This window comes from Pongo pygmaeus, chromosome 5, assembly GCF_028885625.2.
Source record: "Pongo pygmaeus isolate AG05252 chromosome 5, NHGRI_mPonPyg2-v2.0_pri, whole genome shotgun sequence".
Lineage (NCBI taxonomy): Eukaryota > Metazoa > Chordata > Mammalia > Primates > Hominidae > Pongo > Pongo pygmaeus.
The window spans coordinates 158,265,902-158,291,250 of NC_072378.2; the positions used below are offsets into that span (position 1 = coordinate 158,265,902).

At 45.6% G+C, this 25,349-nt stretch overlaps 1 long non-coding RNA gene and 1 pseudogene across 1 annotated transcript in view; one reads left to right on the top strand and one right to left on the bottom strand.

The window, feature by feature from the left end:
• Positions 1-3,579: 3,579 nt before the first annotated feature.
• Positions 3,580-3,680, bottom strand: LOC129039832 (U2 spliceosomal RNA; annotated as a pseudogene).
• A 3,225-nt stretch (positions 3,681-6,905) lies between these two features.
• The window catches only part of LOC134739763 (uncharacterized), a 76,239-nt gene continuing 57,795 nt past the window's right edge, over positions 6,906-25,349 (top strand). The window contains exon 1 of the long non-coding RNA XR_010126808.1: positions 6,906-7,164. This is a non-coding gene — a long non-coding RNA (uncharacterized LOC134739763). The remainder of the gene's footprint in view (positions 7,165-25,349) is intronic.

Consider the following 25,349-nt stretch of genomic DNA (forward strand, 5'->3'; position numbering starts at 1 on the left):
GTGGCTTAAACAGACATTGGTCTTTTTACAGGTCTGCAGGCCCTGCAGGCGCCCTTAGGGTTGGTTTCAGGTGAGGCCTCTCTTCCTGGTGTGTGCATGGCCGCCTTCTTGCTGTGTCCTCACTCAGCCTTTTCTCTGTGCACCTGCAGAGAGAGAGAGAGAGAGAGAAAGAGCACTCTGGTGTCTCTTTCCTTTTTTTTTTTTCTTTTTGAGACAGAGTCTTACTCTGTCACCAGGCTGGAGTGCAGTGGCGCGATCTCGGCTCACTGCAACCTCTGCCTCCCAGATTCAAGCAATTCTCCTGCCTCAGCCTCCCGAGTAGCTGGGACTACAGGCATGCACCACCATGCCCAGCTAATTTTTGTATTTTTAGTAGAGACAGGGTTTCACTATGTTAGCCAGGATAGTCTCCATCTCCTGACCTCAGGATCTGCCTGCCTCAGCCTTCCAAAGTGTTGGGATTACAGGCATGAGCCATCACCCCCGGCCTCTTTCTCTTCTTCTAAGGACACCAGTTCGGTGGATTAAGGCCTCATTTTTAGGGCCTCGCTTAACCTTAATTACCTTTTTATAGGCCCTATTTCCAAATACTGTCACAATGGGGGGTTGGGCTTCAACCTATGAATTTGTGGGGGGAAGGGGGACACAATTCAGTCCATTCCAAAAGTCCTTGCAGTTTTGTCATAGGCGTGTGAACCAGAGCAACTCCATCTTGAATAGGAGCTGGGTAAAATGAGGCAGAGACCTATTGGACTGCATTCCCAGACAGTGAAGGCATTCTAAGTCACAGGATGTGACAGGAGGTCGGCACAAGATACAGGTCATAAAGACCTTGCTGATAAAACAGGTTGCAGTGACGAAGCTGGCTAAATCCCACCAAGACCAAGATGGCCATGAGAGTGACCTCTGGTCATCCTCACTGCTACACTCCCACAGGCACCCTGACAGTTTACAAATGCCATGGCAACATCAGGAAGTTACCCTACATGGTCTGAAAAGGGAAGGCATGAATAATCCACCCCTTATTTAGCACATCTTGAAGAAATAACCATAAAAATGGGCAACCAGCAGCCCTCGGGGCTGCTCTGCCTATGGAGTAGCCGTTCTTTATTCCTTTACTTTCCTAATAAACTTGCTTTCACTTTACTCTATGGACTTGCCCTGAATTCTTTCTTGTGCAAGATCCAGGAACCCTCTCTTTGGGTCTGGATCGGTACCCCTTTCCTGTAACATTCCTAGTGTGTACATGGCCACCTTCTTGCTGTGTCCTCATGCGGCCTTTTCTCTGTGCACCTGCAGAAAGAGAGTGAGCTCTGCCGTCTCTTCCCCTACTTCTAAGAACACCAATCCAGTGAATTAAGGCCTCATCCTTAGGTCCTCTTTTAAACATTTGTGTGTGTGTGTATGTGTGCGTGTGTATGTGTGTGTGTGATGGAGTTTCACTCTGTCACCCAGGCTGGAGTGCAGTGGCACCATCTCGGTTCACTGCAACCTCCACCTCCTGGGTTCAAGTGATTCTCCTGCCTCAGCCTCCCAAGTAGCTGGGACTACAGGCACATACCACCATGCCCAGCTATTTTTGTATTTTTAGTAGAGACGAGGTTTCACCACGTTGGCTAGGATGGTCTCGATCTCCTGACCTCAAGTGATTCACCCGCCTCAGCCTCCCAAGTGCTGGAATTACAGGCATGAGCCACTGCTCCCGGCCTGGCCTCATTTAACTTTCATTACCTCCTTACAGGCCATTTCTTAATGCAGTCACACTGGTGGGCAGGGCTTCAACCTGTGAATTCTGGGGGGGACACAATTCAGTCCATTCCAAAAGTCCTTGCAGTTTGTGTGGATCCACTTGGGGGCCGCTGCCTAGGGAAGGCAGGTGAGGCAGCCTGGCTATGCTCCTCTCCTCCCCGGAGTCACACTCACCTCACAGGTCCAGGCACCTGGTCCCCGGGCTTACCTATATGGAATAGGGTGGTTTTTTCATTATTAGGCAGATTTTTCTGGGATGGCCTTCTTTGTTCTTCCAGAAAAACACCAGTTTGCAAGCAGAAACGTCCTCAGCATGGAGGAGTGTGGTCACATGTTGAAAATGTGGGAGCTTGATTCAGGCAGCTCTGAATTCAAGGACTGGTTCAGTTGCCTACAGGCCACATGACCTTGGATAAGTCATGCAATCTTCCTAAGCCTCACTTTTTCCATACCAAGATGCCCCTCCCAGGGTTGCTGTGGCAGAGGCGTAGATGAGCCAGCTCTGTAATGCACGTGACCCTAAAAAGGATTCAGAAAACATTAGGCCCCAACAGCATCTGCGGGGACCATCTCTTTAGGGTCCCCAAGGCGTTGCCCTGCCCATTTTGCAGACCTTTTGTTGTCAACATTCAGTTAACTTAGAGCCACATTCATCCTCCAGGACCTGCAGGGTGGTGGACAAAGGCCTCATCCCCTGAAAAGCAGGCCCTGATCTGATGACTATTCTGAGAGCCAGCACTGGCCCCAGGTTAAGAGCAGAAGGTCCCACTGCTACCCTGAGAGGCTCAGAACTAGCCATTTCCATCCCTGGGCTTCTGGGTCATCAGCTCTAACATGACGTTGAGACCTTTGGTTCCCATGGCGGAATGAGGGTTTCGTGTGTTGCCTAAACACTGTCCCCACCGCCTTGATCTGAGAGCAGACCGGGAGCCAACAGACTAATCTATGCAGCTTCACTTTCCCACTGCCCAAGCCGGCCCCCAGGGAAGAGCAGGACTTGGAGGGGGGCTGGCAGGCAGGATGGGCACTGGTGTATGGAAGGCAGTGCTGCCCAGCGAAAGAGGTGCCCCTTACGGATCCACCAGCGTCTGATGGAATCTAAGCTCTACTTTTTGTTTAACTGACCCCCTGAGGGCATGCTTCAATCCTGGAGGTACTGCAACATAAGTCAATGTGTAAAGTAGACTCAGCACGCTCCTATCCCATCTCCCTCCTCCAAAAACTCATTTGATATATTGTCCTCTAGTAGAGGATGTATTGATACAGGAGCTAAAAAGAAATTATTTAGGCAGTTAATGAGGGTAAGAGAGTCCTTGGTAAGGTTTCCCTTTTAATAAAAAGCCGTCCCCAAATCATTTCTTTTCTAACAAAGAGCAGCCCGAAACATCAAGCTGCAGACATAGAAAAGCAAGCTGGAAGCTTGCACGGTTGAATACTGGCAGCTGTGCCAATAGGAAAAGGCTACCTGGGGATCAGGCATGTTCAACATGGAGGCTTCATGTTCCCTTCTTTGTCAACCATGTGTGCAGTAAAGGAACAGGCCACATGGCACCAACCAGGTAGAGAATCCATCTGCATAATAAAATATTAGGATGGGGCAGCCAGCTTTGTGCTATGTAAATGGCACACCTGCTCCAACCAATCTTTGGGCCCTGTGTAAATCAGACACCATCTCCTCAAGCTGGTCTGTAAAACCCTGTGCATTTCACGACGAAACCGGAAGACCCACTCGGGAGCCTCTCTCACTGCAGGAGAGAACACTTTTCTCTTTTCTCTTTCTCTCACCTATTAAACCTCCACTCTTAAACTTACTTCTTGTGTGTCCGCATCTTTGATTTCCTCGGTGTGAGATGATGACACCACTTCGGTATCAGATGTTAAACTGATAACAGATACTACACTTGATCTTAGCCAAAAGGCCCAGAAGCTGTTGAGCTCTCCTTCCTGCTCTGTGTACCTGGGTGAGTGTCTGGGTATCTGTAGGCCTCAGTTTTCCTTGTCTGTAAATTGGGCACAATACCACATTTTCTGCAGTATCACAGAAGGAGTAGATGGTCCATGCAGAGCACATGGTTAATATTAATATGTAGCTCTTAATAAGTAGTAGTTACTGCTATCTCTGCCATCGTGATGTCACTTATAGCTCTCCTGGAGATGGCTGCAGGTGTGAAGAGAACTAGAGCTCAGTCCTTGGAATGCTGCAGAATTGCAGGCTGCAGAGGAAGAGGGCTGAGCACACTTGGGAACGTGGCTCCTGTGAGCTGGCATCTCCCAGCACGCGACGATAGGGTTCTCCCCCACACAGAATCCCCTCATTGAAGTTCCTGCTCACAGACACAGAACAGGCCAGCAAGGCAGGCATGGTAGCCAGGCAATGTTTTTCCTTTTGCAGTCAGCATATTTGCCTCAGGAAGAGAGGACTTTTCGGCACCCTGATGTCCCTCTGTTTGTCCCTTCACTGGAGAGCAGGCAGGTATGATTGAGGTCACTGGGGGAGGAAGGGACTGGGAGAAAGAGCATTTCTCATGTGCATTCCTTCCTAACCTCTGCTGGACTTCACAAGTGTCCCTTTAACTCCTCCAGATTGATAAGGCTGTAATGGCACCTCTGAGACCTCGAGCCTGGTTGTCAGCTAGGACAGGGAGCCGCCCACAATGTGGAACAGCCAGAAACAGGCTAACTGGTGGCTGCTTCTTGCTCTTCCACAGAGGGGGAAAAGCGAAGCAAGGATGAGGCATGGTGGGAAAACCCTGGTCAAAACTCTCTCGCCCCGAATATTCCCCTTAGAGGGCAGCTGCCTGGACGGGGGCGACCTGACTGACTTGGCCTGGATTGACGAGCCGATCTCTGACCAGCAGCCCGGGTTCGCGGATCACGAGGCTTATCGGAGTCTTCCCTGAGACAGGGTTCTGTTAGGAAGGAGGAAGCAGATAGAAGGTGGGCAGGCGGCTGACGGTGTCACAACACCATCATGGAAATCTTAAATCTAAAGAGAACTGATTTCCCCTGATGGCTGAGCAGAAGCTTGTGTGACCAGAAAAGACCCTTGTACAAGGCTGGCGTGTGCCTCAAAGAAGGATGTCAGCCCAGGTTCTTTGCACCCGCAGCGGGGAATGCAATGTCAGAGCTGGGGAGTGGCCTGGCAGGCTGAGGGGAGCGGCTCATGGACAAGGGCCATTGTCATCACCTACAGCTGTGGTGGTACACAGGATATCTGCTCTGCCAGGAGGGGCGGGGAATCAGCTGTGTCCTGGGCCTCTCCCTTCTCTCATTCTCTAGCCCAGCCATTTACCCCTATTGCTTATGGAATCTCAGCCTTGGAAGAGATGTTCTATCTGCCAGGAGCTCCACCAGCTCATCCACAATCTGGCAAAGGTGCCAGAAGACAGAGGTGTCCCCAGAGGGTGCCCTAAGCAACCAGCATCCCAAATGACCACAGATGTCTACTTCCTGCCTGAGTGAATTTTCCTTTCTCAGAAATGCAATACCTCATTGACTTGTATTATCTTTGGAATGACAATGGCCTAACTAATTGGGAATGCGTGACTTCAATAAGCAGTTTCACCAACTGCTCTTTCTAAAACTGTTTTCCAGGTCAACCAGTATGTGAGAAGCAGTTAATGGTTTGAGTTTTAGGAGAGAACAGGTCCTCTTCATTCTCTGCCCTAAGGTAGCTGCCAACATCTCATAAATCCAGGCTCACATGATAGCCTGGGCCCTAGGATGACCACTGGAATTTATCCCTTCTGTCTACACTGATGGATGTTGGTAATTTTCTGGAGTATTGGGCTGAGAGGCATTCTGAGGCCACACCAGAAAGAGCCCTGTGTGTCATTCACAATGTCTGCCATGTGCAGAGGAGAGAAATGGCACAGATGCCACACACTAGATATCCCAAGGCGAAGTGGTCAAGGGAGGCCTTCAATATATACCATATATATCCCAAGGTCAAGAAGCAGGTACTGGCCAGGCACAGTGGTTCATGCCTGTAATCCTAGCACTCTGGGAGGCCGAGGCAGGTGGATTTCCTGGGCTCAGGAGTTCAAGACCAGCCTGGGCAACATGGTGAAACCCCGTCTCTACTAAAATACAAAAAATTAGCTGGGTGTGGCAGTGTGCACCTGTAGTTCCACCCACTCGGGAGGCTGGGACAGGAGAATTGCTAGGACCCGGGAGGCAGAGGTTGCAGTGAGCCGAGATCGTGCTACTGCACTCCAGCCTGGGTGACAGAGAGAGACTCCCACTCTAAAAAAAAAAAAAAAAAAAAAAAAAAAAAAAAAAAAAAAAAAAGAAGCAGGTAGCTATCTACCAGAAGGACACAGAGTCCCATAGAACCACGCCCTTACCCAGGCTGAAAGAACTGCGGCCATGAATAAACATTCCCCCTCCCTATGCCTTCCTCACGCTCAGGGACACAGTCAAGAACGTTTTTCTGAATTAAGCGTTCTTTCTAATTGGATACCGATGGCATAAAGAATGTCAGTTTTGGCTGGGCACAGTGACGCATGCCTGTAATCCCAGAACTTTGGGAGGCCAAAGCGGGTGGATCACATGAGCTCAGGAGTTCAAGACCAGCCTGGGAAACATAGTGAGACCTTGTCTCTACCAAAAATCAAAAGAATTAGCCAGGTGTGGCACACACCTGTAGTCCCAGCTCCTTGGGAGGCTGAGGTGGGAGGATTGCTTGAGCCAGGGAGATGGCGGCTATAGTGATGTATCACTGCTACAGTCGAGGCTGTAATGGTCACGCCATTGCACTCCAGCCAGGGTGACAGAGTGAGACCCTGCCTCAAAAAAAAAAAAAAAAAAAGTAAAGAAAAAAAGAAAAAGGATATCAGTTTTATCTGTGTGTTTTTGTTATTCTCTTTTATAAAGATTTGGGATACGTGGCCTATAAAAAGAAAAAAAATCAAAATAAAGCCTAAAAAGTAGGCATTTTGGCTCCTCTGTGTATTTGCCATGGGTTTCATCTGAGAGAAAAGCTCAAATTACATTAAACTCCTGCGTAATTTGATGGTGTGCAAACCGAGGAATGAAGAAATCTTGCAACACAGTTTTGTTTTCCAGGGATGAGTTTCCCAAACAGTGAATTAGAGCAACCCTCATGACCAAATTGGTCAGCCCTGGAATCCCAGCTGATCTGACCCAGGCTCTGCAGGGAGAAGCCTGGCCTCGGAGCAGCAGGGGTGAGGCGCTTTTCGTGCAGCCTGGAAAATAGCCCCACCCAGTCAAAGAACTAGTCAGCCATTTCCCCAGAAAAGGATCCCAGGCTCTCCCCAGTCAGAAGCTTAACTGAAACCAGAGCTGGGTGGACCCTCGCCCACCAGGAATAGTGGCTATAATGACAAGAGTCATTGTGTGTTTTGCTGCTTAATGAAGCAGAGACATTCCTCAGGCATTTTGTCCCGGACACAGGTAGGAAGGTGGGAAGGCAAGGTAAGAAGGTGGCTAAGGCTGCCTCCAACCTAGACACTAGGAAACATGGGGGAAGAGAGCAGGGGACCCAAATGTTTAAACAACCATCGTGCTGGCTGTCATGTTTCAAGCAACTACTGTAAGGCCAGGGCTGTCTTAAGTTCTTTTTTCATTTATAGTCACAGTAGCCCTAGGTCCACTGGATGGACAAGGAAGCTGTGGCTGCAAGACGGATGTTGCTTGCCCAGGTCTCACACCTGGAGTGGCAGGGCTGGGCTCATGCTGAGACAGCCACATTTTTCCTGCGGCACTGGGAGGCGAGCCGTTGTCTGCTATGGGGAGACCAGCAAGAGAGAAGTGGGCAAGGTCTTGTCACAAGGAGGGAGGGATGCTTTTAGCATGAGGGATTTTACTTTGAAAATGTTCAAGCTTATATGGTTTTCTAGGGAGGTTTCTTTTTTTTTCTTAGTGCATTACATTCTAAATTCAATGCCCTGGAAGATACTGAATAGATGGGACAAAATCCATTAGGCTGGATGATTTATGGTTTTCAGCATTTAGCAGGAGTGGCTTTCAATGTGAAATTGGTTGCGTGCAGCAAACCATTTTAGAAATTTGTCTCACATTGCCCATAAGTGATTCATGCCATGCTTCCCATGCCTCTTTTTGGGAAAAGGCGAAACAATATCAACACAAAGCAAATTCAGTGTCCAGTACCTCTGTCCTTTGCAAACCCCTGCTCAACAATCCCATGCCCGTCTGTCATCTCCACACTTGCTGGGCTGCATTTTACTGGCCAAACAGCAATGGCTGTGACACCTGATCCATCTAGCCAGCGTTCGTCCAAGAGGTTTAAACAGGAGTTAGCTAAGTTACTTGGTTTTTTTGGCATTTGTTTGTTTGTTTGTTTGTTTGTTTTGAGACAGGGTCTTGCTCTGTCACCGAGGCTGGAGTGCAGTGGTGCGATCATAGCTCACTGAAGCCTCAAACTCCCTGGCTCAACAATCCTCCCATCTCAGTCCCCCAAGTAGCTGGGACTATAAGCATGCACCACCACACCAGCTAATTTTCATTTTTTGTAGAGATGAGGGTCTGGCTATATCCCCCAGCCTGGTCTAGAACTCTTGGGCCTCAGACTCCCAAAGTGCTGCTATTACAAGTGTGATCCACCCCACCCAGCTTAGCTAAGTTACTCTTTATCATTCCTGCTCCTTTAGCGAAAGAAGCTTGTGCTCTGCTGGCCCTCCCTGCTCGGGTCAGAGTGCATGCCTGCTCTACCAGCCTGAGGAAGGAGAAGTACCCGCTTCTCCCACACCACAGTGCCCACCCCCTGCTCAGAGCCATGGCTCCACCCTTACGTTGTTTTATTTACTGCCTGGTGCTCACTAGGTGGGAAGCATCCAGAAGGAAGCCAGGTTGTAACGAACAGTCTTGCCTCTGCAGCTCCTAACACCAAGGTCTTACACACAGGAAGTACTCCATAAATGTTTTCTTGAAAAAGTAGGTCACGTGCAAGGAACTGAGGCTGAGCAGGGCATGTTTAAGGACGGGCCTTCAAAACATAGCTAAGAAATGCCCCTCAGGTTTGGCATGAGCCTCTTATTTTTTTTCAAAGTCTTTTTTAGTTTTATTAAATGTTTCATTTTTATGGATTTAGGGGTACAAATGCAGTTGTTTTACATGAATATATTGCACAGTGGTGAAATCGGGGCTTTCAGTATGCTCATTACCCAAATAGTGTACAATGAACCCAAGAGGTGGTCCCTTACCCCTCCCGCCTGCCCACTATTTGGAGTCTCCAGTGTCTGTTATTTCCCTCTGTATGTCTGGGGGTACCTACATATAAGTAAGAAAGTGAAGTTTTGGATTTTCTGTTTCTGGGCCATTTCACTAAGGATAATGACACCCAGTTCTATCCATGTTGCTGCAAAAGACAATATTTCATTCTTTTTTATGGCTGAGTTGTATTCCATGATGTATGTATGCACCACTTTTTAATCCAATCATCTGGTGATGGGCACTTGGGTTGATTCCAGGACTTTGCTATTGTGAATAGTGCTACAGCTGACAGTCCAGGTGTCTTTTATATAATGATTTATTTTCCTTTGGGTATATAACAACCAGTAGTGGGACTGCCGGATCCAAGGGTAGTTCTATTTTTCCTTCTTTGAGAAATCTCCAGTTTTCCACAGAGGTTGTACTAACTTCCATTCTCACCAACAGTGTATGAGTGTTTCATTTTTCCCACATCCTTTGGGGTCCTCTTTGAGCTCAGATCCTATATCCCTCTTTCTCTATGCATTCTAAAAAGACACCATGGCAAGAAACATATAACAGGCTTTATCAGCATAGAGAAATTATCTGTCTATGGTGAGTGTAGAAGTCTTGAATTAAAAAATAAAAGCTAGATTGGTTTGGTGTAATTCATATGGTGGGTTTAGAAGTCTTGAATTAAAAAATAAAAGCTAGATCGGCTTGGTGTAATTCATCCTAGACATGTGTGGCCAACTACTTTATGGAACAAGTGAAACAAACATGAAATTGCTTTATTTTTCTCATAAACGTCTAGTCCCTTAGGGATCCTATTCTGATTCCTTCTCTTGGATGACACAGGGTTTTTTTTTTTTCAAAGTCTTGTCCAATCCATTTTAATTCACTTCCATTGCACATCCTCACCTCCTAGCAGAAGGAATAGTGGGTCCCAGCCTCAGAGCCTTGGTTTGCAGAAGGGTGAGAGTCTCTGCCCAACTCCTTCTTCCTCCTCCCTTTTCTCCAATGTGCTGTGAAGGGAAGAAGGGAGGCAGAGGAGATCAAAGTCTTTATTCACGCAGTGCCACTGGGGTCTTCCCTTGGCCATTGTTGCCTGCTGGGTGGCGGGCCCTTTCTGTGGAATTTTCTCAGGGGCCTCCCTACCCACAACTCCCTGATGAGGCAGTGTGCTCTGGCCTGGCCCACTCTGACCCCATGCCCAGGTCCTGCCCACAGGGTGCGTCCCACCGCAGGGTGCCTCTTGCTCCCAGGACAATGGCAGAAAAGCTCCCGAACCTCCCAGAATGTCCCCAACCCACCACTGTGCTCACTTCTAGGTGAGAGCTCAGTGGCTTCCCCATGGACCCATCCTCTGCCGTGTCAAGTGGGCACCCCGGAATGAAAATAAAATAAGGTTTTTCCAGAGTGGCTCCAGAAGCAATAAAATAGACACTGTCTCTACCCTTTTCCAAGCTCAGGGTAAAATTGACTCATTCTTTCATAACAATTACAGGGTTAGCCATTATGTTAATGAAGAAGAGCCAAAAGCCAGAAAATACAAAATAACAGTCAATCCTAAAGCACTTACACATTATCTTGGAATTAAGCCAAGGATTTAAAGACAGAAGCAAACCCATTTAAACTCTGGCAGACACATTTGACTCAGGCATGTCTTTTCCTGCCTCAGTCTCAGTCTTTCCTGGCACTGAGTGACGATAACTCAATTAGATGCGAAATGTGCTTAGAAGAGAACTCACCGAAGATAGTGCTGTGACAGCAGTCGCGATTAGAGGAGAGACACACACTGCAGCTCAGTGATGCTCAAAGGAAGGACAGTGTGAAGGTGAATTTGAGCTTCCAAAATGAATATAAAAGAGTCAAGATGGCTGGGCATGGTGGCTCACGCCTGTAATCCCAACATTTTGGGAGGCCGAGGCAGGTGGATCACCTGAGGTCAGGAGTTTGAGACCATCCTGACCAACATGGTGAAACCCCGTCTCTACTAAAAAATACAAAATTAGCTAGGCATGGTGGCACATGCCCGTAACCCCAGCTACTTGGGAGGCTGAGGCAGGAGAATCACTTGAACCTGGCAGGTGGAGGTTGCAGTGAGCCAAAGGTTGCAGTGAGCCGAGATTAAGCCACTACACTCCAGCCTGGACAACAGAGCCGGACTCTGTCTCAAAGTAAAAAAAAAAAAAGAGTTAAGACTTCAGCCCCCTCATTCTTGGATGTTCTTGAATATTCATTAGCGTGTCTGGGCACAAGGTTTGCTATATGAAATGCTACATGAATAATGAAGGATGCTGTTCTCCTTTAAAAATAAAGAGCTCTCCCCTTCCAAAACACTACATCCCTAAGAGTCGCAAATAGAAGAACCCTAATATCCTAATGTCTGGTGTTGTACACTTTGTTGATTGCAACTAGAATCCATCCTCCCCTTTCCCTTTCCTAAGCAGTTTCAGATTTTCATTTAAGTAGCCTCTCCTGCCTCACACAGCCCATGGCTTTGGGAGAGGCAGGCCCCTCCCTCAGGAAGGCCCTGGTTAATCTAAAACAGAGAATGGAGCGATTGTATCTCACAGGGGTCTACATGATGGGTTTAGGCGTTGAGTATGGCATCCAGACAAATCACAGCACTGGTTCAGCAATGGCCTGGGACCCAGCTGGGCTCATGAGACACAAGCATAGATTTGCTAGAGGAGTTTCTCTCCCTCTGAAGAGTGGATACGAGCTCTGGGACTGTGGGACAACATTGTCACCACGAGAGAAGGTAGCCCAAGGGTGACGCTGACCCTCTGAGAGGCAGAGCAGAGAAATAAGGAGAATCCAGGGTTGTGAAGACACCTCACAGCCCATTACTCAGCTGACTGTGAAGCCGTCCTGCCTGTGGCCTCTTTTTTTTTATTTTATTTTATTATTATTATACTTTAAGTTTTAGGGTACATGTGCACAATGTGCAGGTTAGTTACATATGTATACATGTGTCATGCTGGTGTGCTGCACCCATTAACTCGTCATTTAGCGTTAGGTATATCTCCTAATGCTATCCCTGCCCCCTCCCCCAACCCCACAACAGTCCCCAGAGTGTGATGTTCCCCTTCCTGTGTCTATGTGTTCTCATTGTTCAATTCCCACCTATGAGTGAGAACATGCGGTGTTTGGTTTTTTGTCCTTGCGATAGTTTACTGAGAATGATGATTTCCAATTTCATCCATGTCCCTACAAAGGACATGAACTCATCATTTTTTATGGCTGCATAGTATTCCATGGTGTATATATGCCACATTTTCTTAATCCAGTCTATCATTGTTGGACATTTGGGTTGGTTCCAAGTCTTTGCTATTGTGAATAGTGCTGCAATAAACATACGTGTGCATGTGTCTTTATAGCAGCATGATTTATAGTCCTTTGGGTATATACCTAGTAATGGGATGGCTGGGTCAAATGGTATTTCTAGTTCTAGATCCCTGAGGAATCACCACACTGTCTTCCACAATGGTTTAACTAGTTTACAGTCCCACCAACAGTGTAAAAGTGTTCCTATTTCTCCACATCCTCTCCAGTACCTGTTGTTTCCTGACTTTTTAATGATTGCCATTCTAACTGGTGTGAGATGGTATCTCATTATGGTTTTGATTTGCATTTCTCTGATGGCCAGTGATGGTGAGCATTTTTTCATGTGTTTTTTGGCTGCATAAATGTCTTCTTTTGAGAAGTGTCTGTTCATATCCTTCGCCCACTTTTTGATGGGGTTGTTTTTTTCTTGTAAATTTGTTTGAGTTCATTGTAGATTCTGGATATTAGCCCTTTGTCAGATGAGTAGGTTGCGAAAATTTTCTCCCGTTTTGTAGGTTGCCTGTTTACTCTGATGGTAGTTTCTTTTGCTGTGCAGAAGCTCTTTAATTAGATCCCATTTGTCAATTTTCGCTTTTGTTGCCATTGCTTTTGGTGTTTTAGACAGGAAGTCCTTGCCCATGCCTATGTCCTGAATGGTAATGCCTAGGTTTTCTTCTAGGGTTTTTATGGTTTTAGGTCTAATGTTTAAGTCTTTAATCCATCTTGAATTAATTTTTGTATAAGGTGTAAGGAAGGGATCCAGTTTCAGCTTTCTACATATGGCTAGCCAGTTTTCCTAGCACCATTTATTAAATAGGGAATCCTTTCCCCATTGCTTGTTTTTCTCAGGTTTGTCAAAGATCAGATAGTTGTAGATATGTGGCGTTATTTCTGAGGGCTCTGTTCTGTTCCATTGATCTATATCTCTGTTTTGGTACCAGTACCATGCTGTTTTGGTTACTGTAGCCTTGTAGTATAGTTTGAAGTCAGGTAGCATGATGCCTCCAGCTTTGTTCTTTTGGCTTAGGATTGACTTGGTGATGCGGCTCTTTTTTGGTTCCATATGAACTTTAAAGTAGTTTTTTCCAATTCTCTGAAGAAAGTCATTGGTAGCCTGATGGGGATGGCATTGAATCTATAAATTACCTTGAGCAGTATGGCCATTTTCACAATATTGATTCTTCCTACCCATGAGCATGCAATGTTCTTCCATTTGTTTGTATCCTCTTTTATTTCATTGAGCAGTGGTTTGTAGTTCTCCTTGAAGAGGTCCTTCACGTCCCTTGTAAGTTGGATTCCTAGGTATTTTATTCTCTTTGAAGCAATTGTGAATGGGAGTTCACTCATGATTTGGCTCTCTGTTTGTCTGTTATTGGTGTATAAGAATGCTTGTGATTTTTGTACATTGATTTTTTATCCTGAGAATTTGCTGAAGTTGCTTATCAGCTTAAGGAGACTTTGGGCTGAGACAATGGGGTTTTCTAGATATACAATCATGTCATCTGCAAACAGGGAAAATTTGACTTCCTCTTTTCCTAATTGAATACCCTTTATTTCCTTCTCCTGCCTAATTGCCCTGGCCAGAACTTCCAACACTGTGTTGAATAGGAGTGGTGAGAGAGGGCATCCCTGTCTTGTGCCAGTTTTCAAAGGGAATGCTTCCAGTTTTTGCCCATTCAGTATGATATTGGCTGTGGATTTGTCATAGATAGCTCTTATTATTTTGAGATATGTCCCATCAAATACCTAATTTATTGAGAGTTTTTAGCACGAAGCGTTTTTGAATTTTGTCGAAGGCCTTTTCTGCATCTATTGAGATAATCATGTGGTTTTTGTCTTTGGTTCTGTTTATATGCTGGATTACATTTATTGATTTGCATATATTGAACCAGCCTTGCATCCCAGGGATGAAGCCCACTTGATCATGGTGGATAAGTTTTTGATGTGCTGCTGGATTTGGTTTGCCAGTATTTTATTGAGGATTTTTGCATCAATGTTCATCAAGGATATTCGTCTAAAATTCTCTTTTTTGGTTGTGTCTCTGCCTGGCTTTAGTATCAGGATGATGCTGGCCTCATAAAATGAGTTAGGGAGGATTCACTCTTTTTCTATTGATTGGAATAGTTTCAGAAGGAATGGTACCAGTTCCTCCTTGTACCTCTGGTAGAATTCGGCTGTGAATCCATCTGGTCTTGGACTCTTTTTGGTTGGTAAGCTATTGATTATTGCCACAATTTCGGAGCCTGTTATTGATCTATTCAGAGATTCAACTTCTTCCTGGTTTAGTCTTGGGAGAGTGTATGTGTCGAGGAATTTATCTATTTCTTCTAGATTTTCTAGTTTATTTGCGTAGAGGTGTGTGTAGTATTCTCTGATGGTAGTTTGTATTTCTGTGGGATCGGTGGTGATATCCCCTTTATCATTTTTTATTGCGTCTATTTGATTCTTCTCTTTTTTCTTCTTTATTAGTCTTGCTAGCGGTCCATCAATTTTGATGATCCTTTCAAAAAATCAGCTCCTGGATTCATTAATTTTTTGAAGGGTTTTTTGTGTCTCTATTTCCTTCAGTTCTGCTCTGATTTTAGTTATTTCTTGCCTTCTGCTAGCTTTTGAATGTGTTTGCTCTTGCTTTTCTAGTTCTTTTAATTGTGATGTTAGGGTGTCAATTTTGGATCTTTCCTGCTTTCTCTTGTGGGCATTTAGTGCTATAAATTTCCCTCTACACACTGCTTTGAATGTGTCCCAGAGATTCTGGTATGTTGTGTCTTTGTTCTCATTGGTTTCAAAGAACATCTTTATTTCTACCTTCATTTCGTTATGTACCCAGTAGTCATTCAGGAGCAGGTTGTTCAGTTTCCATGTAGTTGAGCGGTTTTGAGTGAGTTTCTTAATCCTGAGTTCTAGTTTGATTGCACTGTGGTCTGAGAGACAGTTTGTTATAATTTCTGTTCTTTTACATTTGCTGAGGAGAGCTTTACTTCCAACTATGTGGTCAATTTTGGAATAGGTGTGGTGTGGTGCTGAAAAAAATGTATATTCTGTTGATTTGGGGTGGAGAGTTCTGTAGATGTCTATTAGGTCTGCTTGGTGCAGAGCTGAGTTCAATTCCTGGGTATCCTTGTTAACTTTCTGTCTTGTTGATCATCTAATGTTGACAGTGGGGTGTTAAAGTCTCCCATTATTATTGTGTGGAAGTCTAGGTCTCTTTGTAGGTCACTCAGGACTTGCTTTATGAATCTGGGTGCTCCTGTATTGGGTGCATATATATTTAGGATAGTTAGCTCTTCTTGTTGAATTGATCCCTTTACCATTATGTAATGGCCTTCTTTGTCTCTTTTGATCTTTGTTGGCTTAAAGTCTGTTTTATCAGAGACTAGGATTGCAACCCCTGCCTTTTTTTATTTTCCATTTGCTTGGTAGATCTTCCTCCATCCTTTTATTTTGAGCCTATGTGTGTCTCTGCACATGAGATGGGTTTCCTGAATACAGCACACTGATGGATCTTGACTCTATCCAATTTGCCAGTCTGTGTCTTTTAATTGGAGCATTTAGCCCATCTATATTTAAAGTTAATATTGTTATGTGTGAATTTGATCCTGTCATTATGATGTTAGCTGGTTATTTTGCTCATTAGTTGATGCAGTTTCTTCCTAGCCTCAATGGTCTTTATAATTTGGCATGATTTTGCAGTGGCTGGTACCGGTTGTTCCTTTCCATGTTTAGTGCTTCCTTCAGGAGCTCTTTTAGGGCAGGCCTGGTGGTGACAAAATCTCTCAACATTTGCTTGTCTGTAAAGTATTTTATTTCCCCTTCACTTATGAAGCTTAGTTTGGCCAGATATGAAATTCTGGGGTGAAAATTCTTTTCTTTAAGAATGTTGAATATTGGCCCCCACTCTCTTCTGGCTTGTAGAGTTTCTGCCGAGAGATCCACTGTTAGTCTGATGGGCTTCCCTTTGTGGGTAACCTGACCTTTCTCTCTGGCTGCCCTTAACATTTTTTCCTTCATTTCAACTTTGGTGAATATGACAATTATGTCTTGGAGTTGCTCTTCTTGAGGAGTATCTTTGTGGTGTTCTCTGTATTTCCTAAATCTGAATGTTGGCCTGCCTTGCTAGATTGGGGAAGTTCTCCTGGATAATATCCTGCAGAGTGTTTTCCAACTTGGTTCCATTCTCCCCGTCACTTTCAGGTACACCAATCAGACGTAGATTTGGTCTTTTCACATAGTCCCATATTTCTTGGAGGCTTTGTTCATTTCTTTTTATTCTTTTTTCTCTAAACTTCCCTTCTCACTTCATTTCATTCATTTCATCTTCCATCACTGATACCCTTTCTTCCAGTTGATCGCGTCGGCTCCTGAGACTTCTGCATTCTTCACGTAGTTCTCGAGCCTTGGCTTTCAGCTCCATCAGCTCCTTTAAGCACTTCTCTGTATTGGTTATTCTAGTTATACATTTGTCTAAATTTTTTTCAAAGTTTTTAACTTCTTTGCCTTTGGTTTGAATTTCCTCCTGTAGCTCGGAGTAGTTTGATCGTCTGAAGCCTTCTTCTCTCAACTCGTCAAAGTAATTCTCCGTCCAGCTTTGTTCCATTGCTGGTGAGGAACTGCGTTCCTTTGGAGGAGGAGAGGCGCTCTGCTTTTTAGAGTTTCCAGTTTTTCTGCTCTGTTTTTTCCCCATCTTTGTGGTTTTATCTACTTTTGGTCTTTGATGATGGTGATGTACAGATGGGTTTTTGGTGTGGATGTCCTTTCTGTTTGTTAGTTTTCCTTCTAACAGACAGGACCCTCAGCTGCAGGTCTGTTGGAGTTTGCTAGAGGTCCACTCCAGTCCCTGTTTGCCTGGGTGACAGCAGCGGTGGCTGCAGAACAGCGGATTTTCATGAACCGCGAATGCTGCTTTCTGATCGTTCCTCTGGAAGTTTTGTCTCAGAGGAGTACCCAGCTGTGTGAGGTGTCAGTCTGCCCCTACTGGGGGGGTGCCTCCCAGTTAGGCTGCTTGGGGGTCAGGGGTCAGGGACCCACTTGAGGAGGCAGTCTGCCCGTTCTCAGATCTCCAGCTGCATGCTGGGAGAACCACTGCTCTCTTCAAAGCTGTCAGACAGGGACATTTAAGTCTGCAGAGGTTACTGCTGTCTTTTTGTTTGTCTGTGCCCTGCCCCCAGAGGTAGAGCCTACAGAGGCAGGCAGGCCTCCTTGAGCTGTGGTGGGCTCCACCCAGTTGTAGCTTCCCAGCTGCTTTGTTTACCTAAGCAAGCCTGGGCAATGGCGGGCGCCCCTCCCCCAGCCTCGCTGCCGCCTTGCAGTTTGATCTCAGACTGCTGTGCTAGCAATCAGCGAGACTCCGTGGGCGTAGGACCCTCCAAGCCAGGTGTGGGATATAATCTCCTGGTGCGCCGTTTTTTAAGCCCATCGGAAAAGCACAGTATTAGGGTGGGAGTGACCCAATTTTCCAGGTGCCATCTGTCACCCCTTTCTTTGACTAGGAAAGGGAACTCCCTGACCCCTTGTGCTTCCCGAGTGAGGCAATGCCTCGCCCTGCTTCAGCTCGTGCACGGTGCACTGCACCCACTGTCCTGTGCCCACTGTCTGGCACTCCCTAGTGAGATGAACCCAGTACCTCAGATGGAAATGCAGAAATCACCCGTCTTCTGCGTGGCTCACGCTGGGAGCTGTAGACCGGAGCTGTTCCTATTCGGCCATCTTGGCTGCCCTCAACCTGCCTGGGGCCTCTTTAGGAAGGTGAGCCAGAGATCCCCTTACTGCCAAGCCAGTCTGTTTAGGGTTAACAGTATACTGAGGCGGGAGGACAGCTTGAGGCCAGGAGTTCAGACCAGCCTGGTTGACATAGCAAGACCTTGTTTCTACAAAAACAAAAACATTCTAACTGCAGTGATCACGTAATTCTTTGCCCGAACCCAGACACCTTTGAGTGAAAGTGGCACTATTAATAATTATAGCAGGGGCCAGGCACAGTGGCTCAGGCCTATAGTCCCAGCACTTTAGGAGGCTGAGGCCAGTGGATTACTTAAGGTTAGGAGTTTGAGACCAGCCTGGACAACATGGTGAAACCCCGTCTGTACTAAAAATGCAACAGTTAGCCAGGCATGGTGGCACACCCCTGTAATTCCAGCTACTCCAGAGGCTTAGGTGGGAGAATTGCTTTAACCCGGAAGGTGGAGGCTGCAGTGAGCCAAGATTGTGCCACTGCACTGCAGCCTGGGCGACAGAGCGAGACCCCATCTCAAAAAAAAAAAAAAAAAAAAAAAAATTATAGCAGGACCACAGACATAAACCAGATTGTCCCAAGCACACCAGAATGCAGTGTCATGCTAATCTTAACTGATAGGCACCGTCAGCATTCTCCCAGTTAATCACCTTAAACTTGAAGAAATAAAATCAGAGTTATTCAAAGGAATAAAATAACCGGATTCAGTCCCTTCTCTAATTGCTCCTCCATGCTGCGGCCAGGGTGATCTCAAAACCCAGATCTGATTGTTGTCTGCCCTGCTTACAATGCTACAGTGGCACTGCATTTCTCTAGGACAAAGCCTCGTTGCCTTTGTGTGGCCCGGCCTGTGTGCACACTCTGCAGGGAACGCTCTTCCCTGCCGCCACTCTCTCCTCTGACCTCCCCTCCACTCCTCCCCTTCGGTGCACCTCCTCAGGGAAGCCTGCCCTTCATCGGAGTCAGGCTGCTTTGCTGGAGAACTTCGTGGACCGAGGTTCTTTCCCTCCTTCCCGCCCATGCTGCTCTTCAGTGTGATGCCAGCAACCGGGGATGTGTCTGTTGTTGTTCTTTGTGGTGCTAGCACCTTCCACGGTGCCTGGCCACATAGAGATATTCAAACCATACACATTGATGGAGTCCCAGGAATGCAACAGAAATCCTCCAAGACCCGTCTTCCAAGTTCAAAGTGTCTGGGCTCAGAAGGGGAGCCTTTCTGGGTCCTCAAGGGGAAACCAGCTCTCCTAAGTCCTCCTTTGGGTCCTGGGACTGAATCCATAGCACTTTCCCATGAAGCCCATTCCTGCTGGGCCCCCAGTTTCCAAGGCTCTCCTGCAAGGGGAACTGGGCGCCAGCGGAATTCGGTAAAACCCTCGAGTCTGATGCAGATGCTCCCAGGCTATAGAGGTGAAGTGTTTTCATGTTTTCTTCCTAAACCCTAAGCTGAAAACGGGGTGATTTTTTCTTCTATTATCTGTCATCCAAAGGTCAAATCTGCTTCTCCAATAATTACCTTCTCTTTTTGGCCAGCAGGGTAAAAAGCACTTCTTTTGTTATCCTCATCTGATAATAAGTCCTCTAACCACCATTTCTTTTGCAATATTGGTATAAGTGCTCTAGACACAGGATGTGAGGAAAAACCTTAAGTCTTGCCTGAGCTGGTGGTCACAGATGATCTCAAGCCTGTATCCCAGTGGCCACAGGATGCTACACCCTCTAGAATTATTTTCGGTGCACATTCACTTTTCTCTCCGTGTTCTCTTGACTCCAGTGATGACTGTCTGTGCCTCCACAGCCATTCTGCTCCAGCCTACAGCGTTTTTAGCAAAGCGCTTCTCTTTGTCTTTCCTCGCCTTAAGGATAGGCAGGAGGCGGATGAATCGGAGCTCGGGTAAAGCAGAAGATGAGGTATCCTGCAGGTGATCCTCACTCAGTGTTTTTATCCTGTTTTTTAAAAAGTTTTTACATCCAGGGCCAGGCACAGTAGCTCATGCCTGTAATCCCAGCACTTTGGGAGGCTGAGGCGGGTGGATCACCTGAGGTCGGGAGTTCGAGATCAGCCTGACTAATATGGTGAAACCCCATCTCTACTGAAAATACAAAAATTAGCCAGGCATGGTGGCAGGCGCCTGTAATCCCAGCTCCTTGGGAGGCTGAGGCATGAGAATTGCTTGAACCTGGGAGGTGGAGTTTGCAGTGAGTCGAGATCGTGCCACTGCACTCCAGCCTGGGTGACAGAGCGAGACTCTATCTCAAAAAAAAAAAAAAAAATTATATCTTTTACAAAATTACTACAGAGACATTTTTCAAGCCCCTCGTATGAGGACACACACACACACCCACACACACACAAATCCTCATAAAATTCAGCACCTGAAAATATCCGTCTCTCTAGCCAGTTTTCTTTAATCAAGCAATGTGTACTGCATAATCTGTCCAACCACCCTTATGTCCTGAATTAGTAACTTCTAGAATGAGCATTAAATTTATCCATCTCACCCTTGGCCCCTCTGCGCTCCTTCTAACCTCTATTTTCGCTGTCCTACTTTCTACACACTTTAGTATTTTAAGCCACCTCTAAATTCTTTTAAAAGTAGACAGGGCACAAGTGATTAAAAAAAATCTTTTCTTCATAGTCAAAGTTTCCTTAATCTTAGGAAACAACATTCTCTTAACAGAGTAGTTCAGAATCACTTAAATAATGCCTGAGCCTGAGAGAGCTAACTGTCACTGTGAACTAATAACTTCAGGTCTGTTCCACAGCAAACTCGGTTTCTTGTCATTTAAGTTTCTCAAGCTCTGAGTTTTTCCCTCCCATACCAAATCTATCATTCAGGCTCAGCCCTTGGAGGTTTTCTTCAGGCTCCAAGAAAACCAACCTCACAGAAACTGCTGAAGCGTGGCAGGCTTGTCTTGTTCGGGTTTGGATGAATATTTTATACAAAAACCTCTGGATATCCTTCCAAAGTTGAGCCCAAGGACTCAAGATCAAGGGAGAAAGAGGTTTAGCTCCCAATACAATCTAATAGCAAGCACGTTTTAGTCTTGGGAAGCCTCAGACCGAATCAGGGACAAGGGCCCAGGCTGAGCAGTCCCTCCCTTTGAACTATTTTGATTCACAACACTTCTGAGACCAAATATATGGATTTTTTCCTTCAAAACCAGTTCCCAATCTCTCAGACACCAACTGGTTGTCCTGCAATTCAATTCCATTCTGCTGATAACTTCTGGAGTAAGCACAGACCCCACCAGTTGGGGGCTCGGCCCTGTAAGACCACCTAGATTGCACGCACCAGGCTCAACTCCAAGCCACCAGTGCTTCTCACCAACTGGCTATAAAGTGGGGAGGGATTCCCACAATCCCCTCTGCAGGTTCAATAATTTGCTGGAACAGCTCACAGAACTCAGGAAAGTACTTTACTTACTATTACCAGTTTATTATAAAGGATCTAACTCAGGAACAAACAGATGCAAAGGATGCATAGGAAAAGGGAGGGGGCGTGGAGCTTCCATGCCCTCTCTGAACAGCCACCCAGTGCTTCAGTGTGTTCACAACCCCAGAAGCTCCCGAGGCTGTTGTTTAGGAGTAAGTGAAGCAAAATAGCTTGGAACAGTCTGAGCTATGTGAGGTATGCATTATGTACCAGGCCCAGGGAGTCCTGAGTCCTGCAGAGAAGATAACTCTCTTCCTCCTTGTTCTTGTTTTGTAAATGACTAGGAGAGATCAGAGGCCAGACCTCCCCTCTCCCAACCACTGACCCTTCTTATAGATTAACTGCCTCCTTTACTGTCTTGTAACTTCGACCAGATGGTGCAAAAGACCCCATGACACATCTTCCATATGGAATATTAAATATACCTTCCCTGAAAGAAAAAAACCACCTTGACTAATCAGATCATTTGTGACTATGCATTAAGCCTTATATAGAAGGATGCTGACATTCTGCTAAGCACCCCTGAATTTGTCTATATAAATGATTCCAAACTTCCACACTTTAGAACATTGACTTTCATTCTTTGGAATCTGTGCTTCCTGGGCAGCCATCTTGAAACTTGGAGCTTGAATAAACTTTCTTTAAACTAGATTCTGACCCTTTTGATTATTTTAGGTTGACAATATCATTTTATATCAGGGACATGAGTATCCAAGGATTTTGGTATCCTCGGGGGTCCTGAAATCAATACTGCTGAGGACATGGAGAGACATGAGAATTCAGGTCTGCTGGTAATAAATTCTTTCATCTTTTATATCTTCAACAAAGTTTAGCATTCATTTCTGAAAGATGTTTTCAGTCGATATCATAAGATTCCTGGTTGACTTTTTTTTCCCAATAGTTTAGATGTTGCTCCACTAACTTCTCACTTGCATTGTTTCTGACAAGAAATCTGCCATGAGTCTCATCTTTGTTTCTCTGTACATAATGTGTCTTTTTTCTCTGGTTGCTTTTAGGATTTCGTTTTTATCACGGGTTCTGAACAGTTTGATTGTGATGTGTCTCATGGTTTTCTTCCTGTTTCTTGTGCTTGAGGTTTCCTTGTGTGGAGCTACTTAGATCTGTGGGTTGGTTAGTTTTCAACAAAATTGCACATTTTTCAACTCTTATTTTTTCAAATATTTATTCTGTCCTTCCTCTCTCTCCTCCACTTCAGGGACCTTAATTATGGATTAAGCTGATTAAAGTTTCCCACTGATACAGAACAGCTGGGCTTCTGGCTAAACCTCAGCCTTGAGCTTGGACCTGTGGCCCTAAATGAAAACAGCTGACCCTGCTTTTCCACCCAAATGTTGCTTTTTGGCCTGCCACACCCCTATTCTGTGCCCATAAAAAGACTTCAGCTGGCAGAGCAACACAAGCAGCTGATGCAAACAGTCAGGGATGCAGGCCGCTGAGCGTCGGGGATACAAGTGGCTGAGTGGCAAGCAGAAAGGCAGCAACTGAGTGTCAGAGATTACGGATAGACGCAGATAACTTCAGACAGTGCGACTTCAGGGAAAGGTCACCTTCTTCCTGCACACTTCTTCCTATACCATCCCCTTTCCAACTCCCCATTCTGCTGAGAGCCACATCCATCAGCCAAGAAAACCCTCCACATACACTACCCTTCAATCCATTTGAGTGACTTGATTCTTCCTGGACGCCAAACAAGAACCTGGGTGCCAAGAGGACAGGGGTTTGGATGCTGCCGCAGGCCTGCAGAGAGCCTGCTCCCACCAGAGAGGAGTGACCGGCTGGTTCCAGTGTTCATTCCCTCTGTTTCCCATGCTCACTTGCTCACTTGCTCACATGCTCCCTCTCACAAAGAGTGGCCAGCAGCAGGCTGAGGGAAACAAGCCACTCCAGTTCCCACCCACAAAGGGGGTCAAGGTCAAAGGGACTGTCCCAACTCACCACCACTCAGTGATGGACCATTTATTAAATTCTTCTTCCTCTGTATGTTTCCTTTTGGGTCATCTCCACCATTGTCTTGAAGTTTACGAATCTTTCTTCTGGAATCTCTGCTATGGTCATTAATCCCATCCAATGTATTTTTCATCTCAGCCAGTGTAGCTTTCATCTCTGAAAGTTTATTTTGGGTCCTTTTTATATCCTCCATGTCTCTCCTTAACTATTTGAACATACAGAATACAGGTATTGTGATTATTTCAATATCCTTGTCTGCTCATTCTAACATCTGTGCTAGTTCTGACTTGGTTTTGATTGATTTAGTTTTCTCCTCATTACAGATTGAATTTTTATGCTTCTTTGAATACCTGGTAATTTTTTATTAGATGTCAGACATTAGGGATTTTGCCTTGTTGAATACTGGATATTTTTGTATTCTTATAAATATTCTTGGACAAATTAAGTGACTTGAAAGCAGTCTCATTTTTGCTTGCTTGCTTTGAACACTTCTTAGGTGGGACTGAGCCATGATTAATCTAGGACTCATTCTTCCTCATTACTGAGGTAAAACCTTTCTGAGTGCTCTACCCAATGCCCAATAAGGTGAAGCATGAAGTTTTCTAGTCTGGCTTATGGGAACAGGTGCTACTCCTGGCCCTATCTCACTGTTTAACTAAAATATTTAAAAACAACACAGGAGTTTAATAAAATTCAGAACTGTCACAGGTTGCCATAATTAGAAATTGCACATGGATCTGATAAAATGTTGTTCTATCAGCTAACACTGGAGTTCCACTCAGGAAGAGGATGGACTTTGGTTTTGAAAATACCTTGAGAGGTCACTCTAGTTGGGAGGTGACGCTTCAACAGTTTGTCTGGAAGGAGGCAGTGAAAAAAGAGAGCCAAAATGGTCTGTATAAGAGGTTAGGAGAAATCTGGGTATGGTGGAAGGAAGTGAATTAATTAAGGGAAAAGGTCGAGGGAAGGGAGACAGGAGGCCAGATTGTTCCTGGAACCAAGCCGGGTCCGGCTGTGTTTTCTCGTGGCCCAATAACGAGAAGCAGACAAACTAGGAAAGAAGGGAATTTCTTGTAGTAACCGGATACAGGGAGAAGGTCAGAGATAATTCCACTAGACCAACTCAAAGTGTTACAATTTTCTTAGTGCTTATATAGATTGGGGTCATGTGCCTATGCACAGTGTCACATTCACCCAAGTCTATGGGTAACTAATTTTGTTTCAACTAGAAGACCAGAGGCCAAAAAATGCTTTTTAAGTCTGATCAAGCTGTGAGGGCCCCAGTACCTTCAAGGCCTGTCTCCTAAATTCTATTTAATGAGGACTGTGGTACCAGAGTGATTATTCCTATCTTATCTCATTTGCAGTTTGGTCCAGAGAGCTGCCTTAAACTCTCCCATAAATCTATTCAAACAGCTGCCTCAGTTACCTTGACTCATCTCAGACTTCATTAACCCGAGATGGGTCCTGGCACGAGGAATGTAAGGCTGTCTCCATTATCTGGGCTTGCTCCAGGTTTGGGAGAAGCCTGTGTAGGACATGTGTTTCATTTCTGGCTTTGGTGTCTGGGCATCAATTTCCCTGGGTTTAATTATTAGCTTAATGTTGAGGCAGTGCTGTGGAGATGTGTCTGTGTAGCTGGGGTGCTCTGCAGGCCTATTTGTGTGGTGGTCAGGGAGAACTGACCTGCCACAGCTGGCCCAGAAGCGGGGAGAGATATAGGCAGTGAAATAGAAACTCTTCATGAGATGGACAAAAGACCGAAGCATGGGTGTCTAATATTCAATTTTAGGTTTGATTCATATTTAACTTTAGACTGAGATTCAGATGTGGTGGTATAAACCTCTCCATGGCCTCAAGTTGTCGGTAAAATTCAGCTATTTATGCAGCCTTGGTCGATGGCATGTCGAAAAATGAAATTATCAAAGTCATGGCCAGTTAGGGCAGCGAGGTGCAAGCTGGGATGA